Source organism: Halictus rubicundus, chromosome 9 (assembly GCF_050948215.1).
Source record: "Halictus rubicundus isolate RS-2024b chromosome 9, iyHalRubi1_principal, whole genome shotgun sequence".
Lineage (NCBI taxonomy): Eukaryota > Metazoa > Arthropoda > Insecta > Hymenoptera > Halictidae > Halictus > Halictus rubicundus.
The window spans coordinates 10,290,365-10,310,264 of record NC_135157.1 but is presented as its reverse complement, the minus strand read 5'-3'; the positions used below and the strand labels follow the sequence as shown (position 1 = coordinate 10,310,264).

The window sequence follows — 19,900 nt, the reverse complement described above, 5'->3', positions numbered from 1 at the left end:
CCGAGTAGCCTGGCGAGGAAGGTGTCGGTGAGCTGGAATGCAGTATTACCATATCCAAACCTGACGTAACTTTCGTTGGCCAGTGACCTAGAGACGATCCTTTCGCGTGCAATCGCGTTTCATTTATGCTCGTTTCGTCCGCTACGTTCTTGTACCGCTAAGTGACCCCGTTTATGCCCGTGTTTTGCTATGATCTTGCACTTGGCATGTGTCATTCATAGCTCATCTAATCGTTTCTCCGCTGCTAGAATTTTAATCCTTCCAATGTGGCTACACTGTCTACACTTATCTTCATTAGATCACCCATTTTCTCTAATACCTGAACGTTCTGCTATCCGAATCGAGTTTCGCCTGACTGTCAACTTGTTATTTTAGATGCTGTTGAACAATCTTTCGAGAACCGAAGGTGCACAGTTTATATTGTCCTGTTAATCGATTTTTCCCTTAGAGTTGCAATGTGAAAAGTCGTCCCGAATGGAATAATCTTTTTATTATCTAAAAGGGGTTATTAACTCGTAGAGAGTTCGTAAAAAAATTGAAAGTCTCAACCCTTCTTCTATCTCAGATCATTTACTATTTAATAACGTAAAATTATTATCACGAAGAAAATACAAGGCTCGTTACGTACGATCAAAGGCGCTAGAAACCGAGAAGAAAAACGAGACACGGAAAGCCAGGGTCAAGATTGACCCATCCATCGCGGAGGTTTCGCATCGGCTGGTACGGATGAATCGCAAAATTTCCCACACGTGTCGCGCAGTCGGTGAAAGACGAAGCGATTGCAATATGAATGGCCGCTATTATTGTATAGCGCTCGGCGCAATACGTTACGCCTAAACGACGTACGCCGACAGCCGCAACGATCCCGGCCGATTAACAATGCAAGATTTTCTCGGCCGTGCGCGAGCGGTCTCGTTTATTATGCCGATACATCCCGTAAAGCGGCAACGAAAGCATACATTTAATAATCCCGTGGCCGTCGGCTGCATCGCGTCAGCGTAAATCCTTGCCTCATCGAATTGCAGGCCTTGTTGTCACTAATAATATCAGCGTGCAGCCAATCGCCGCGTGGATATCGCTTTTTATCCGGCGAGCTAACGAAACAGCTGGTTAGGTGACGTCACTCGACTCCCACGTAAACGGACAGGTAGCGGTGGTTTCGATCGCACGCGCGAATTTGCGAAAAATACGAGAGAGCTCTCATCAACAAAGTTCCCCTTCGAGGTTCACCCAACTCCATCAGTCTTCAATAATTTTTAAATCATTCGACAGCAAATAATTTCATATTTTGGTAATACTGAATTTTAAACTAAATCTTTCTACTAATTTTACTGTATTTTTTTTTTTTTAGTTAGGATGAAGTAAATTTCATTTTTTCATTTACCATGTGTAGTAAAACTGGTAAAAGGTAAAATACTAAAAAGTTTAAAAGAATTCATATTATTTAGAATTATTCCCCGTTCGTTGAAATTTTAGAGCTACAGAAAATATAATCAATTTTATCAATATAAATTTTTAAAATGAGGTCACAGTCACAAGAATTTTATTTGCACCTTAATAAATCCCGGTGTTACAATATTCACTCTGAATTTCAATTTCGTCCCTTTCGATAGCTCCTACAATTTGCAACAGTTTATTTTGTATCATGGAACCTGCAGCACGCAACGAAAACGTTTAACAAAACGATAGTGCACTTTCCCAAAGAAAATTTTAATCCTGCCTATCTGCTGGAACCGCATTTGATGCCACAGTGTGTTCAAGCATGAATTACGTCACACTCGATTCGAGGATAGATTAAATATTAAGATTTGAACATGAATGGAGTTCTAGTGGTTGGTTCCTCGCCTTCGCTATCGCCAGCGGCGCACCGCATAAGAATTAACATTCGCTTGTTGTTAGAGAACGAGTGTTTGTCAGGCATCTTGGCAGTGAACGAGTGTTTGCCCAGCGTCGAGTGCGCCGGTTAATGCACATCCACCTAGCAGCTTCGAGTAATTCTCCTCGTGCGCCTCTTTGCATCCTCTTCCGTTCACCTTTGACTAGTTTCCCTCGCCTCTCCAATCGACGCTGATTTATGGGGAAACAGAGGGTACCCCGTGTTACGCGCCATCACTCCTCATATCTTTTTCTTTGATCACGATAAACCATACTCGAGAAAATTGGGATAATCAACGCCTGTCAACCCGACTGCTTTGGAAACTTGAGGGATCCTTTCTGACGTTGATAAAACGAACATTTCAGAATTACTTCCATTCATTATTGTACTTGGAGAAATAGCCTGACCATTAGGGCCTGGCCTGACACGTTAAACGTTATCCTAGGCGCATCGAGGACTACGGTAACAATAAATAATAATAGTTATTCGAACCTCCAGTAGAAGAGTGTTTAAAAATTTACGTAGATCGACGGTCTTGGTTTTCTGGGATTCAAGGTCGGGTCCCAAATATTCGATCGAGAGATCGATCCTCCGAGCAGTATATCACGGCTTGCGCGTGCCATTTCTTCCAGCGGCGTCCCATTCTTCCCTGAAATAATAATTCGCGAGATGGTAATCGCGCGAATCGCTGCCCACTCGAGACGCCACCGCCTCGGGCTTTCTCTTCGTCTTCTTTATCATCTCATTGTTACAGCTTATCCACGGTGATCTTGGAAGCGAGCGACGAGGACCCGTGGCGAAGACGGTCGAAAACATTGCCGCGAGATAAATCGCCGATCGACTCTCTCGAATTATGAAACAAGCGTAATCTCGCCGCGAGATCGCGACACCGTAGATGATAGGGATCGCGGAGATTGCCATCGAAGCGCCTCGGGGTCCCAGAAGTGTTCATTTAGCTGACATTCGTCGCTTCTCTGCGATCCTTTTTACCTTTCTTTAATAACTTTATTTGCTTCGGGGCAGATTTATTAGAAGCTACATAGCGTTCATACGGTACGAATGCAAAAAGGATGAAATATTATGGACATTGCGCAACCTGGTCAATTTTTAATCCTCACAACAAAGCTGCTTTTGACGATTGTACAGATGGAAATGTTCAGATCCTTTTAGACAATCGTTTACTAATTTTGCTCTCTTACTACTTAACCCTCATTTTATCTTCTCATTTATATGTAAACGCTTTGAAAAAAATCTCACGTATTGACATTTTCCAGACACACATTGTAGAATTTTTCCAAATTTTTTGGTCGATAATTCCACCGGCAGAAAATTACATTTAATTTCAAAGTTAAAAGTTCAATTTCATTCGTGGAGTAAAATTGAACCAGCACTTTTCCACCTACTTTGTCTCCTTAACTGAGTGCAAACATTTTGAGAAAAATCTAGTGAATAAACACTGTCAAGCCACACATTTCAGAATTTTTTCCAATTTTTTGGTCGCAAAATCTGGGTCCAAAAAATAACGGAACCTTAAAAGGGTCCCAACAAATGCAGACTTGTTTCCAGAAATCGTTTTGTAACGAATTTCGGGATCGATGGGATCGACGCGGATCGCGCGAAACAAATTACGCAGGACCCGATCAGACAGAAAGAATTCTCGGGCGACGTCTCGGGCCCGAAGCGGGGCGTTCTTGGGTCGTTTGGGGCCCGGTCACGGGCATTCTACGCGGTGAATCAGCGCCAGCTTGCCGCGGGGTTACGTAATCGGGCGAGCACCGTGTGCACACACAATATCTGCGTCGGATATCACTTTGTAGTCCAGCCGCGGGGCCGAGGTGCCCTATCTGATCGCTCCTCTGATGCCTTTGTGAGCGGAGCGCGCGAAAGGGAGGAAGTTTCTTCGAGTTCCTTTTTCTCCTTGTCCCCCCCCTCCCCCCTCCTCTCTACCTCTGCAACGTCCACCTGGGCCGCGACCCATGCCTCTTCCTCCATAGCGGCGCGGCGTCCTGCCAGCGAAAGATCTCCCCGGATCGACGCCGAACACGATCCTCCCTCCCGTGATCGACAGCCTCGATAAAAAGCTTCCCGTGGAACCACTCTGTCCAGCCTTGATCCTGGATCATTGCTCGGTGGCTGGCCTGGGGCCGATTGCTGCGATATTTGTTCAGTGCACACCCCCCTTTGTGTCCTTACACCCCAGGGTTCAAAATGGAACCCTAGAGACACCGTAGAATTTGTTTAACCAGTGGTCATTTAACTGTGTTTGTTGGAAATTTTAATTGTGTTTATTTTAATCCTAGGGATTGAGTTCTTGTAATTATCAATAGCATGTTGGCCTAGTAATTGGCTTTTCATTCATTTTAACTGACATCCTAAGTCGCCAATATTTATTACATTAAACCAGTCAATTTAATTTTGTAGAATTGTTAAGATTGCTAGCCTAACTGTCGAGGTGTAAAATTATTACAATTTTTAAAAAGCTTGAAGCCTCCAGTTTCGCAGCCCATCATTAATTTTCTGTTTAAAATGTTTTTTGACGTAATAAACCGGTGAAGAACATAATACACATTTTTTTGTTAAAATTTCACAAAACTGGAACGCCTCTCAAAAAGTGTGAAGCTGAATTCAATGAACGAATGTTCAGAAAATAATAAAACAGTAGCTAGGAGATGCTCGTATTGCTTGTGCATATGTGCTCGCGGTTCCTGATGGCACGAAGCGTGCACATTGGGAAAGAATGTTTAATACCTGGGGAAGTTTGTAGAAGGTAGATCGAGGTTTCGCGTGACGCGGTAAGGAAGCGTTATTTTTGCGTCCACCTCGGACCGCGCCCGTCATCTTTCATCGGAGAGCGTATCCGTGCCCGTTGAACATCGTTGTAAGTCAACATTTCGCATCGGGGAACATTTGAATAATAACTTCTGTAAGACATACTCCCGGCGGCCGAGGGCGATATTTTATCGAGATCGTAAATCGATACCGCGGGCCGCGGTAGCGTCGCGACACGTGGGCATCTTGTACGTTATAACGACCCCCGTGTCGTCTGTCATCTTTCCTGGCCGTGCCGCTCTCGCGTTCGCTCGCGTTCGCTCGCGTTGGCTCGCGTTCCAACCAGGCGCGTGCACCTCCGCCAACCCACGATCTCTTCTTTTCCGAATCCTCTCCGACCGTCTTCCTCCGACCGAAGTAACCGTAAACTGCTTGCGAGCCTTCCTACTTTCAGAACTGCATCGATTCTGCAAAATATATTCTACAGGAGGACCTTAAGTAATCAATTATTTTGAAATCTAACACAAACTTTGTAGTAAATTTATGTTTTTATTTCCTAATTTAGACAGTTTGCCATCTTTCCTGCAAATTTTCAATCCCCTAGAAATCCAGGGTTCGTGAAGCAAAATATGACTCAAGGTGCCCCCTTGCATCTTCTACAGAATGTTTAATTTCTTAAATAATGCTCCAGAGATCCGAAAAGATGATAGTCAGAGGGAGCAATATCCGGCGAGTACGGGGGGTGCGGTAAAACTTCCCCTTGCAATTCTTTGATTTTTCCCTGAGTGAATTTCGCTGTATGGAGCTTTTCTGTGCACTAAAGATGCCCTCTTTTTCAATAGTTCCGAATACAGCCGTTGTAATTGCTGGCAATACAACTCAGCAGTAACTGTTTCTCCAGGTTTCAACAACTCAAAGTGAATTATGCCACGGCAGTCCCACCAAATGCACAGTAACACCTTTCTAAGCGATAAGCTAGGTTCAGGGGTTGATATTGCGGTTTGATTTGCAGAAAGCCATTGCTTGGAACGCTTTATGTTATCATAAACAATCCATTTTTCATGTCCGGTAAAGATTCTGCTGAGAAATGGATCTCTACGCAATCTGGATAGCAATGAAGTGCAAACTGATCGACGAATATTCTTGTTCGTCTCAAATAATTGATGCGGTACCCATATTCCTTTCCCATTTCGTGTAGGTGCCTTTGTATTGGAGAATTTTTTCCGGATTTTTGATTGAAGATTCCGAGAGTGCAATCCTTGCAAATTCAAGGACCGAGAGCAGACCTTCGCGCACGAGTTCCTCGGATCTCGAAGCTCGAACTCCCGACCAGCGAACTCCGATCTTATCTCGAAACATATATACATGTGTGTATCTATATACACGCACGCACGTACACGCGCATCGCGAGGGTACACGCGATATCTCGATTGTGGCCTCATCTGCATGCCGCGGTAATAATTCGGCTCCGATGCATTATACCGGTCCTCCTCGTGCTCGAGAGAAAACCAGGCCAGAGATCGATCCTCTCCTCTCCTCTCCTCTCTCGTTCGTACTGCGATCGGGTTCTGCCCCTCCCCCACCACCGCTCACAGATCGGCGCGTATTCAATTACCCCGACAAAATCAGCGGCACTCGCTCATTTTAATTCGTATCGGTGATCTGGCGCGTTAATAACGAAAAGCCGGCCCGGAGAAAATTAGGCGGGACCCACGGTGACACGATGCTTCCCACGCGTTCTTGTTTCAACGCTCCTGTCTCTTTCTTTCTCGGTTTCTTTCGTCTCCCCTAATTCGCCGCGATGATGGAGCCGTTCGATTCCTTTCGATGAGTCTTCGAAACTTTGATGGGTTTAGGGTCTCCGGGGAGAGCGTGGGCTGAGATTGATATAGCTATTGATAGAGCTATTATGGTTTCGTGAAAGTCAGACGCAACGAAGTCGTGGCCATTCCCGACGTTTTTTCACGGGAAATGTACGACCCTATTGTTGAGACTTCGAATTTCTTTTGTGACGTCATCTGTCACTAGTTTTCTGTTTGTTTAATGGCATTTGTTGTTCGGTATTGTCTTCAGAAGCAATTTAGAGTATTCTCAGAGCAGAGGGAGCCATTGTGGATGCGTCTGCTGCGGAGAGGCTTTTACGAGCTCTTGTCTGACTATGAGCGTCTTGATCTACTTACTGATCTTACGTCTTGAACTTTACTTAATACGTTGGAGTTAGCAATTTGGATAAGAATCTGACAGGATCATTTTATAAAATATAAAATGAAATTTTTATTAAAATTATTTGTGTATAACTAATATAGTTTATGCGCGAAAATACGAAGACAGTTGTTTGTTAACTGTACAGTAGACAACGCGTAGTAGTTTGCTCTAGACTTCATTCTACCACTGCCACTTTTCATCATCGTTTAGGAAGTGACAAAAAAAAATTAGAACCACCACTATTAAGCAATACTATTCCCAAAAATGAAATCCGCTGTCCATTAACAAAACGCGGAGTCAAAAAGCGTGTCTAGGGTCAATTCCAACCTGTCCTGAATATTAAATGGTCCCGAAACTTGTCGACAAAAATTCATTTGGAAATGATCAGGGCGTGAAAGCTGTCGAGAAGTCTCCAAGGAAGTTACGCTAACGAGCAACCGAGCGCCGGAAACTGGGCGCCGATCGTTCGTCATTCGTCAAACGACATAGATCCGTCTAATATTCCGTCGTTAATGATCCTCGAGCTTTCGGAGAGGAGATCTTGGAGACTGAACTGTCGAGGATGGCACACCGACGTGGCGCCAACCTGTCAACGACGAAAAGGTCAGGGCCGACGCTACCTTCGGCGTAGTTTGCAGAGGCGGGATTGCAGAATTAATTACGCGCCGGGACATTGGCCCCGTCTGATCGCGTCATTACTGGGACATTAACACCAGTATGATTGTCTCAATAAAATTACTCTTTTCCTCTGACCCTCTTCTGGACGAGAATTTCTTAAAATAGAATTATTTTCCCCGAAGAACACACTCGGATTTTTCCTGTTTAGTATTTTCGTATTTTACTAATTAACATTTTCAGGAAATTTCATTCCCCGATTTTGCATCGTTTGGATAATTAAATTGCTTGGAAGTTTAGATAATATATTATAGTTCGTCCCTAAAGGGTTAACGGTCTAACTTCGAGATCAATTCCACCTCGTCCGGAGTTTGGAAACCGCACAAATTCTTGTATTTTTTTGTCTCTCGTGTAACGAGACTTTCATTCGCCTCGAGATTTATTTATCTCGAGTCTGTCACGCTTGTTCGACATGACAGCGAGTAAATTCAATTTTCACCAAATAAATGTATCAACGTGCGCCGTGCGGAGAAGCTCTCGTAATTTTCCGCGTATAAATACGTCGACTGGTCGTTCGAGTCACGAGAGTTAATGTCTCGACAAAGAGAGGCAGTCCTGCCTCTAAATCTTTAGAACACTGCCGGACATATACGTCCTGCAAAAATCATGGCTGTCGCCTAAAGCCTGGCTGTCTAGTCGGAATGATACCTTCGCCGTGGCCCAGAGGTACACACGTAGTTAGTCATTATTTCTGTTCGGTGCGGTGAAGACATATTTCCATGAGTTCCTAGCGGAACACGATTTTTTACCAACAAGTCTTGCGGACAGGCCTTAAACGTTGGTGCAATTCTTGTGTGACTGCGAAAGTCAGAAACTGTTGATTCTCGTGAAACCCTTGGACTAATCTCTTTTATTTTTTTATCTCTTTTTTCCATTTCAAATGACAAATGTTTAAATTTTTTCAATTTCCTTGTAAATAAGGGCTCACAACGTACAGAAGCGTTCACAATGTACAGAAAAATAAACGTGTGAAATCGACAGGAAGAACTGATTAAAAAATCAAGGGTAGCTTTCCCGTCCCCAATAGCTGCATACAGGTTTTCTAACCACCAGAACAAAAGAATTGTACGCACGTTCCAGCCGTACTCCAACACGTAAAAATCACCTTACCCTACCAAAAGAAAAAGAATCCTAAAAATCATGTCAAGCATTCGTTTCGAGGCTTGTTAAGAGCGATGCAGGCTTCTCGAGGGGAGACTATGGTCTCTCCAGCAGCTGCAGAGACTCTTCCACGAGCGAGTGTTCCCGCAGAAGATGCTCTTTCCCGTTTTCATTGGAGGACGGCTTGCTCTCGGCGGTTTCCACGCGTGGGCGAACGGAAGAGGTTTTCCCGGCGTTTCTTCATCCCGGTTTACGATCGTAGCCGGTGGTGCCGAGAGGCTGGTAATTGCGAGTCGATTGGCTGCGCCCCGCCGCTTCGTAAGGACTTTGTAAATGAGCCGCGAGAGGTATAGTAATGAGGGGAGTCGCGGAACACTCTCTGGCAACAGAGAGAGAGAGAGAGAAAGAGAGACCGTGAGTTATCGATCCCGTGCACGTGGGCGCGTTCATTGATAATCCGACGGCTGACGGCTAACGCGTAACTAAAACGCAGCGAACTCGCGTAACCGCTTGCCGACTCTACCAGGAGGACGCTAATGATACTTTTTTTTTTCCTCCCTCCCTTGTTTTACGTTTCGTTTGAGCGCAGCTGATGCGCCGACCGCGCAATTGATAGCGCTGGAAATGGGAGTGTACGCTGCGCGAGTACCGGAGGAGACTTTTATGGCTGCGATCGAGGGATTAGATCTTTTTGCTGGTCGGAGGATTTTTATGCCGGTGTAAAAAGGAGATTCAATGCTCTCGCGAGGCGTGCTAACGCTTTACTTGCCGGCAATTTTCTAACAGACAACCGGAGATCTACTGTTGAGAGTTCATTAATACATTGTTCGCAGCGGTTTCATTCTTGTCTTCAAGTGATCTGTCACTTCGTTATCGCGACCAATTCCACCATCAAATTTTAAGAACACCTCACTGAACAGTCATAGTTGTGATCTACGCAGAAAAAGATCGATTACATTTATGTTAGAAGTATACAATTTTTAAGCGACCGCGTGAAGCATCCTTTAGTTTCGAACCCTATCGTATCGCACTAAATGATCTGTCAGTTCGTCATCTCTACAAATTCCAGTACTAGATTTTTAGAGTATGTTACCGAGAAGTTACACTTGTCATCTGTGCAGAAAAAAATGGATTAAATTTATTTTACAGTGAGTATTCAATTTTTAGAATATCGTATGAAGCTCCTTTAGAACTCAGAATTTCGAACCGCGTCGCATCGAACAAAATGATCTGCAACTTCGTCATCTCTACAAATTCCACTGCTAAATTTTTAGAGTATGTTACTGAAATGTTACACTTGCCATCTGTGCAGAAAAAATTTATTAAATTTATTTTAAAGTAGGTACACAATTTTTAGAATATCGTATGAAGCTCCCTTAGAACTCAGAATTTCAAACCGCGTCGCATCGCACAAAATGATCTGCAACTTCGTTGCCCGTACAAATTTCACCACGAACGAGCACACTATCGCGAAGTTATATTTTCCATGTACGCAGAAAAAGAGTCGATTTTCCGAACCTGTTACACAAGAATCTCGCTTAATCTGTATACAGGCCGGATATCGCAGCAATGCGACCCAGTGCAAGAGAATAGAGGAATTCAAGGGGTTCGACGTTGGCTTTCGAGTCAAGTCAAGTCGAGTCGAGTCGAGTCGAGTCGAATCGAGTCGAGTCGACTCGAGTCACAAGCAGGGTCGTGTGCCGCTTCGCTGCGCTCAGTTACGCATCGGCTACCGGGCTATCAATGAACGCGCCCACGCGCTCGAGATCGATAGCTTCTCTCTCTTTCCTTCACTCTGTTTCTCTTCTCTCTTCTCTCTCTCTCTCTCTCTCTCTCTCTCTCTCTCTCTCTCTCTCTCTCTCTCTCTCCTGTTCGACCTGCTGCCACAACGCGGCGGCAGCCGAGGCCGCAAGGTCGTTTAATTCCTGCACGCCTCCAGAAAATAGATTTCACGAATGCAAATCGACCGGCGAGCCGAGCCGAGTCGGCCAGAGAAAGTGAATGGCGGGGCCCGGCGACGAGATTCGTTGCAATCGCGCGAGCGTGCCTCGCGTTCCCCTGTCTTTTCGTCATCGGCGGATTTTATACTCGTTGCGCGCTCACCCACCGGCTGCGAACGGAGTCTCCCTTTTCCATTTACACGATTTTCAATTAATCATCCGGTTCCAACGCAGTCGATCGATTTTGTTGACACAGTACTGATACGTAAGCGTACGTAAATATTTCTGTATTAATTATTTTATATTTTATTAGGATTTTATGTATAGATCGAAAGCTTCCGGTTGTTGCGTATGAAATATCCAATTTTTACCAGTAATGTTACATTACCACAATTATTATTTAAATAGACTCATGAAAGAAAGAAATGAGCTTTCAGGATGATGAAAGAAAGCACTATGGTAAGTAAAATATTCTGTAAATGAATTAGACGTTTTCTTTTACTGAATTGCGGTAAAAATTGCATTCTCTGGTCGAAAGGATTCATTGACGTTCAAATAAAATTGACTTAAAATTTAGAACACCTACAATTCTTCAAGAACGATAGACAGAATATCGAGGCCAAATTTGTAGCAGAAAATTTCTCCCAGCAAACGCAAACTGAAATACGAGACCCGCCGTACGACCTTTGCCAGTAGGGTTAGCGTTAAACGGCCATAAGTACCGCGATAAGGGGAGCCGGCTCGTAAATCGCGAATGAGCTTCGACCCGGCGATAATGCTTATTAATCTACATTGACGGCGACATTGTCCACCGCAGAGCGCTAAAGCAAAGCGCGGTACGGCATTTCACGCGTTCCCGGCCACGAAGATGAGCGGTTAAGTGGCCGAGATAAGAAGAATGCCATCCACAAGCCTTACCGAAGATAATGCCTGTAAATTAAGACTTAATTCCGCTCTCGCGGCTAAATAGCGCGTTAAATATCGCCGCGTTATCCATTAACGGGGCAGCCGAGGGGAAAGGTGAGGTGGTGCCGCGCAGGGAATAAAATATTCCCCTCTGTTCTCGCGCGCGTGACCGCTTTCTTTCTTTCTTCAATTCGTTGTTGCTTTCCTTCTCGGTCCTTAGCCACGGTTCGGCCCGATTCGTGATATTTACGAACCGCAGAAACGGTTTTATTTCGCGGCGCTCGAGGTCTCGCGAGAAATTGTGTTGCTTAATCGGCCGACGGTGTTTAAAAGTAATCATTACGCGACTGTAAAATCCAGGTAATTGAGGATTAAGGCCGTTCTCACCTTGCCGAGGATTTCGCTTTGCTTGGCTGCTTACTCGCCACGGGATTGGGAAACCTCTGTGTCTTCATTATTGAACGAATTTTGCTCGTGTACCAATTATTTGTGATTTATTGTTGTCGATTTACTTCACGATGTGCGTGCGACGCAGAGTGCGGGGAGGGGAGGGTACGTAAATGAGAATCACAATTGGAAGTAATGAAAAAATAAAACAAGCAAACGTAAATAAGAAAAAGAAAGTAGGAAGTGCTTTACACGGTTCAAGATAAAAGCGAAGAATACATTACGGCGAGGTACTTCATAAAGAGAGCTCGGTAATTAGCTACACTGCGGATCTGTATGCAAAATAACATTTTTATACACGCATTGCCATCTATAGGAGCTAAGTAAAAATTTATTTCACTCGTTAATAACATTTCGGTCAGCCAACGCAAATGAAACGTGTCCGAATCGAGCGTTTCGACTAAAAAAGAAAATGAAGATGACGTCACATGAATCACCGTGGTCCGCCCGAGCAATTTGTCCCGGTTTTTTCCTGCTCCTCGAGAGGAAGATGGAGTCGCGTGCTTCTAACGGGCCACGTTTTCGCGGTTTATTACGTGCACCACCGATTCCAGGTAGATCCCCAGGTAGGAAAGAGTCACGCACGGAAACGGTACGATCTCGCTCGCATAAAACGCGACGCGGCCCTTAATCATGCCGGCCGAGTGAAAATTAAAATTCAGCCCGCGCGCGTCCGTGCACGCCGCGGCGAGCACGCGTATGCAAACCACCTGTCCTCGGCTCCTTTCTGTCTCTGCCATTCTCAATTTTCTCCTGCTCCTCGAACCACTTCCACCTTTTTCTTCGTTACTCTCCTTCGACCCCGCTTTCAGCACGCTCGGCTCCTTCCACTCGCGAATTTCGTATGCTATTCGTGCCGCGCAGCCTCATTCCGCCGAGAATCATCTTTGGGAGCAGCTGTTCACTCAAACGAGCCTTGCCTATTTTTGTTCGTCGGATTTTTCCGCACCCTACACTTCAAATGCACAAAATCGTACGTAGAAGACATTGTCTTCATATCAAAATTCTTCTTCATTTAATCATGCCCGGAAACACATCGAAAATATCATTTTCTGTTTCGCGTCGTTTAATTTTCCTGTAATTCCTAAACATGACGAACATTTCGTATAATTCCAGAGTGTTCTTTTATTCTACTCTAAATCAAACTCGAAGCTTAACCCTTTTCGAAGCTGTTTCAAATTCCTTCTGACCTAGAATATTTCCATTGTGCATAATTTATTTCCTTTTATGCATGTGACGTCTATTGCTCCTAATTACAACGCTGAAATTTTTATGAATTTCTGAGATACCAATACAACGTAAAAGTTTTTTGAAATAATAACGTAGCCTTCTCCCCAAAAACATTCCCCCGAGAAAGGAGAGCGCGGAGCAGCCTCGCTCGAAGGTCGTCCGAGCTTTCCCCCCCGAAAGGGCCGGATCGATCGTGACGGACGTGGCCCGCAGATCGGACATCTTAATTGCCCGGGCGAAATTAATTTCCTCGTGTGCTCGCGGCCTTCCGAGATTCCGCTGTCAGATTAATCCGGGCAACGGTGTCTCGCTCCTGGGGGCCGCGACGGGCACCGAGAGTTTCGTAATTATTTTTTCAAGCTGCCTCGCGGTGGGCCCGGACTTCCCTTAATCCCTCGATCGTTCGTTGATCTCGATCCTTTCGCCCGTGACACGCGCGCAAGAGAGAGAGAGAGAGACGAGGAGAATCGTCGCGCGAACAACTTCTCCACGAAGAATACAGGGATCGTAAATTGTCGAGCATCCGCAAACTATTATTATAAACAATCTAATACATGATCGTGTAAATTATTAGAAGTAGGTGGAGCACAGTAGAGATTAGGAAGCAGTCCTCTCCGTGCTGTTCAATTTGCAGATCCTCGGCAAGTTGCGATCTCTGCGCAAAGTGTGCGCCCCGCCCCGCCCCCTCCAGGCGAGGATAATCGATTTGTATGAAATGGAACGGGGAACCAGCTCGCCGAGGCTGGATTTTAATGCTGTGCAACGGCGCGGAAGAAATATGTCGAATGAATTATCGCGCCGCGTTTCGAAACGACGCGTTGCTCCTTGACTATTTATAGTGTAGTCGCGTGTGCTCTGGTCTCACACGAGCCGGGCTCATCCGGGTCTGGGGCCGGTGTTCGATCAGCAGGGACTAGGTTCTTTATTTCCCCGAGGCTCCATCTCGAACTATAAGTTTCTCACCCGGATAATTTGATTTTCCACCGAGAATTTTTGGCGATTTTCTGTGATAGCAATCTGATTTGTTGCAGATTATCCTATGATTTTCTAGCTTGGCTTATTCATCATTATTATTGCGAATTATGGATTATTCAGAATCATATCTCTTGTGCTACTACATTGAAAGCACTTGCTGGAGAAAATGTCAATGTTAAAGGGATGGGGAAAATTTCTCTTTTATGGAGAAAGAGGAGAGGATATTAGTCTATAGTTCTAGTAATACTCATGGACCTAGAATTAAATGATATATCCAGCAGCTTCGAATATAAAAATTTTCAACGGTATAGCATATCGTTAAAAATGAGGAATAGCGAATTAAATGCTCAGGTAGATAGATAGTTAAGTAGCTAGTTAAATAGCGAAATCGTTACGTAGTGTTTGTGTAATAATTCTTTGGTCGGAAGGATCCTTAACTAGTCATATAGTGTTTGTGTAGTAATTCTTTGGTTGGAAGGATCCTTAACTAGTCACATAGTGTTCGTGTAATAATTCTTTGGTTAGAGGGATCCCTAACTGTTCAGACTTACCCTACTCCGGGAGACATTAATGCGTGGAAAGACGCGAAGCAGAATGTCATTTGTCTCGAAAAACCGCCGACTCGACAAAGACAAATCGCTCGATGCTTATTTCTCTATATTCTCCTAGATTCCTCTTGATACCGCTCGCTGAAAAAAAGACAATAATTATACAAACTTGTCAGCTGACATTTATCGTCAAAGTATTTATCCTCTTTCGTCCGGCGCCGTAAAAACCACAGTCCAAACAGAAGACCGAGACCATCTATGAGTTACATAAAAGACTTTACCATTTTCGAACAAATATGGTTCTGCGGGCTCTTGAGACGGTTCTAGGTAACATGCTCATCCACTTTCTCATAGCTCACTGATCCTCGCGTCTTTCTGGAAAGGGTTCAAACTCTCGATCGTTTGGAGGATGACGGTGGATGACGGTCCATCCAACCATGATCGGTTGTGCAGCCTGGTTTCCCGATAAAAACGATGTTCACTTGTACGATCATGATAGATTATGGAGAACACTGGGCAACAGTGCAGACATGATTGATCAGGGCGGCGAGAGGTTCTTCGAGATCCAATGAAGAGTCTCAAAATTGATCAGATCAATAGATGCCCATTTTTACTGTTTTTACCATCTCGCATTCTTATTTTTTCAAATTCTATTTCACTTGGATGACATGAACTTTTGTTTTCTTCGTGGTTCAATGTTTAACACTAAACCTACCGAGTCTTAAAAATAACTGACACATGTCTTAGAAAAATGACGAGATTGAATTTATTTGAATTTTGTGCACCTTTATAATTTTGGTAATTGTAAAATAAAAAATCTGGGACCGGTGATTTTAACCGGCGGTGGTAGGTTTAATATTAAAAATGATAATGTTTGACACAATGAGGTAATCTTTGTCTTACTTCGGTTCTCGTAAATTGTAAACCTAGAAGACACAAAAAAAATCTGTAAAAATTATATGCGCGAAATTGCAGACACACGTTCACCGGGCCTAAATTATACAATTCGGTGCCACCAAAATTTAGAACGCACCAATGTGTCGATCACTTATGTACCCGATATTCCCGACACTCTAGATCCCCACGATAGCGAAACGAGCGTCGATCGCTTTCTTTTCCGTCGAGTCGAACCGACAAAAACGCGAGCAGCTGGCGATCGTCTAGCCATTGCAAGAAACGTCCGCGAGCACCGAATAATTGCTATAATTGGCGTTAAAAATCCCCCGCGAAACGGCGTTGTCCTTCCCGGTAAAACGTATAGAGCGGTAATCTCCCGGCGATATCTCGCCTGTAAATCATTCGCGGACGGTGGCTGCCGGTTGCGCAACCGTTTTCAGCGTGCGTTTCATTCATGCACGCCGCTGGCTAATTAGAATTCGAAAGGCACCGATCGGCGTTGCTTTTTACGAGCAACCGCCGCCGCCGCCGCCGCCGCCGCTGCGTGATATTCGCGGACCCGATTGAAAGAAAAAGAAAACGTCGAAAAGAAGCGGCCCGAGAGCTGAGAAAGATCGACGCGCGAACATCGAGAGACTTCCTCGCGATGCTGCACGCGTTTCGACACTTTCGACACGAGTATCGTCGTCCCTTGCAGACGTCCGTGTACCGCTGATGGCCTCTCATAATTCATTTAGCCGAGAAACCAGCCGGAGAAAGAGAAAAAGGTCTGCTTTCACGGATGCGTGTTCGCTCGCTTCTTCGAACCGCTCTGCAACGTGCGGGCGTGATTCATGAATATTTTTTAGGAAAATGAGAAAACCTGCTGTTACGAAACTTCGCAGATTTAACTTTGCGTATCTGTGCTGTATTCAGGAATTTTTGCACACCGGTGTCATTTAGATTAGTGTAGTTAAATTATGAAGTTCCCGAAAAATTTCTAGGCGAGGCAATTTTGTTACTAATTGATACAATTTCGACGATACGCGTGTACAAAAAATCACACACATAGCGTAAACGTGTGTAAATATGTCAGCCAAGTTTCGTTAAGATCCCCCGGTTGGTTTGCGAGAAAAAAATTCGCGGAGCCCGCACCGTGACGTCGCGTCGTCGAGAGTCGGAATCGTTACGGGTTTTCATCGGAGACGGTCCGGTGCCGGGAAAAGATGTTCATAAATATTCATGGGGACGTTCGGTGCGTCTGCCCGCGTGGTTAATTGCGTCGCGTTTCGTCACGAGGATCCGAGAAGAGGATCGTTGCAGGCGAAAGCGCGTCCGTGGATCCACGCCGCGGCAATAAAGACTTCGACGGACGGCTCTCGGCCGTCCCGTAATCGCGATTTCCATAATGAACCGTTTCCATTGCTCGGCGATAACGTAATGGAAAGCTGCTAGCCGGCCGAGAGAAGAGCTCCGCGTTGCCAGCCGAGAGTGAAAAACGGCGACAGCGAACGACGCGAATCATTTATCAGCGGGAACAATGGCTTCATTACGAGCGGATAGGCGCGCGCGACCGCGAACCACGGCGAAACTCTGACGATCGAGAGGATCCCCCTTGTCTTCTGCCCTCCGAGCCGTCAATGAACGACCGCCGCGACGTACAAATATAATTCATAGCGTGTAAACGCTGACGGACACGGCCGCGCGATATCTGTCGCGGTGCTGGGGCTGAAGGGGACGCCGATTTCGGGCCTCGTCCCTTCATAATCGGCCTTGGAGAATGCGCTTTCGATGGGGTAATCATTCTGCAACAGAGTTAATGAACGCTCGTGTCACTGGCAAAACGAGTATCCGTGTCCTTCGTGGCGTCTTTTCCAGAAGGACTCCCCGCAACCTGTGCTCCGGGAATTTTTTTCTCCCAAACCAAGCGAGGAATGTTAATGAAAATTTATTGACATATTTATACACATTTAGCCTCTGCGCGTGATTTTTTGTACATTTGTAACTTCGAAATTGTCATAGTTATTCATCGATGAAGCGGGCCTTTCAAGCGATGAGTCTCTGATCGATTGAAATGCGTGGCATTTTCTTAAAAGATTGTTGGTTTTATTTAAGAATAAAATGAAGAAAGTCGTGTGAAATAGAAATATTCTGGGTCGAAAGAAAAGTTTGGTGTCAGAGTGAAAATAGCTGCGAGTGCGAACGGAATCTGTGAAGACCACGGTGCAAGAGATAGCCGCTGACGTCACGGGTAAACTTCCTGGCCTCTGTTTTCAATAACCAGCGTGTCAAAGGTGCCTAAACGACGGGGATTGCGGCGCAACAAGCGAGAGCGCGTAAACGAAAGTCAGCTTGCGCGAAACGGTTTCAGTCGGACGCAATGACACACGGTGTTCCTACTTAGGATTTGTCGGGTGGATTGACAAATCGAGGCCAACAACACTCCGGCGATTCTCTGTGCACACACGGCACGGTGAGTCCCTTTGGTCGCCGAAGAGTAAAGGGGAGAACAGAAGCGAGAAACCGGGGGACAGAGATAAGGGGAGACGGGCGGCTGACGCGAGAAAAAGAGGTGTTGAAAACGGCAGTCGTTAGCGGAGCCGCTTGTAATTAATTCGGGTTAACGAGCCGCGGAACGTACGCCAAGTGCCTTCGAGTTTTCCGTCTCTCCATCGGGGCCCGCTCGTTTGCATTTTTGATTCGCGAACGGGAATACCGATCGTAACAAACCTCTTCCAGTTGCTCCATTTTTTTTTTAACGCGCGATTTCACCATCCGCGTCATACGGATAAAAGCGCGTTCGCTTTTTATTTAATTCGCTTTAACGATCCCGGCTGATTCGATTTTAATCGACAGTTCGTTCCGGGACGATTGTATGCTGTAATTATGTACTATAAATTTCGGAGTACAGCGTGTTTTGTACCGAATTTTATATTACTGCGTGCGCGTCGAATTATGCCTACGGAGATACGGATTGTGGAGAAATTCAACATTTTACAGCGTTTAGAAAAGAGAGACGAGTCAATTTTTATTGCGAAGACCGCATCAGGGCTCAACTCGGTGCAATTATATTTAATGTGTTTAATAATATCTATTTTTCTGTTAATATTACATGCTCATTATCTCGTCGATTATAATATGTATGCAGGAGCCAGAACAATTCGTTGTTCATTTTTAGAAATTAATTGAGTGAATCGCGTTTCATTATGATCTTTCATATCATTCCAACTAAAAATCTAATTCATTGCAGCTTTTTCAACCGCAATTACATATTCCGTATTATATTCTTTTCATCTATCATAAAAAGAAATTAATTTCCAAATACTTAAAACAAGATTTTATTTTTCATTTTATTCTTATGTACCATAATCGTTTTAATTTTTTTGCTTGTTTTTGTATTGCAATGGAAGGTTGATATTCCAATCCCACGAAACAGATTTAATTTCCGGAGAAGATCGAGGTTATAAATATTATGTCCGAGGTAGTATTTTCGACGACGCAGCAAAAATATACACGTTGGACCAGTCACGGTCTGACAGCCCGACAACAGCCGCGATAGCCGATAGATCCGTAGAAATGATCTCGTTCGTGAGCTCGGGATCGTGGGTGGATGGAACACGCGCTCGTAATCATCGATCGTTTGTCTCTTTAATAACTACAAGAACCGATCGCAACAGTTTCCACGGTCTATCCGGCGCGGTCCGGCGTCTCGGTAACGAGCGGCGTGCGTGCGAATTAATTTGCAACTGGTCCCGCACCGCCGTGACATAAATTTCCTACACCGTAATTGTTACTCGTCGTTGGTTCGTGTTACATGCGATTACTTACACGCGTCGGAATCTGTAATGTTGTACTACGCGCGATTCGATCCGCTTCTCGTCGACAACTCGCTCACGAACCTGTGTACTGCTCGTTGCGAATCGATCAGGATGCACACGTCGCGTAGATTCGTGTAATAGTACCTTACATGAAAATCGATGTTGATGTTCAATAGTTGTTAACAGGGACCGAAAGAATCGTGGAACTTTTTGGTTAATTGAAATTTTTAGTTTGGTTGAAGCTTATTGGGTTTAAGGGGTTGCATCAAATTATATTTAGGATGTATTCCCGTGGGAATTTCTGGACGTTTGACGGCTTAAATCATAGCTGGAAGATCGCGCTACGTGATAGGACTATTTAGATTCAAAAGAAAATTCGGAGTCATGTCGAAAAAATTGATTAACCATCACCACGAGCTCGTAGAAAACTGGTTCGACTCCAAGGGGTTCCTTCGAAACGATTTTGGGATACGTTCCCGTGTGAATTTTCGATTGTTTGAGAGCTTAAATCAAAGCTGAAAGATCGCTCTACAT

General features: G+C 44.8%; 1 protein-coding gene and 1 long non-coding RNA gene across 4 annotated transcripts in view; one reads left to right on the top strand and one right to left on the bottom strand.

The window, feature by feature from the left end:
• The window catches only part of LOC143357350 (uncharacterized), a 52,612-nt gene extending 37,553 nt beyond the window's left edge, over positions 1–15,059 (bottom strand). Inside the window, exons 1-2 of the long non-coding RNA XR_013082803.1 lie at positions 14,954–15,059; positions 14,676–14,813 (exon numbers count right to left, since the gene is read on the bottom strand). This is a non-coding gene — a long non-coding RNA (uncharacterized LOC143357350). The remainder of the gene's footprint in view (positions 1–14,675; positions 14,814–14,953) is intronic.
• LOC143357347 (uncharacterized) overlaps positions 1–19,900 on the top strand; it is a 322,767-nt gene that overhangs the window by 78,162 nt on the left and 224,705 nt on the right. The gene's annotated exons all lie outside the window — the stretch shown is intronic.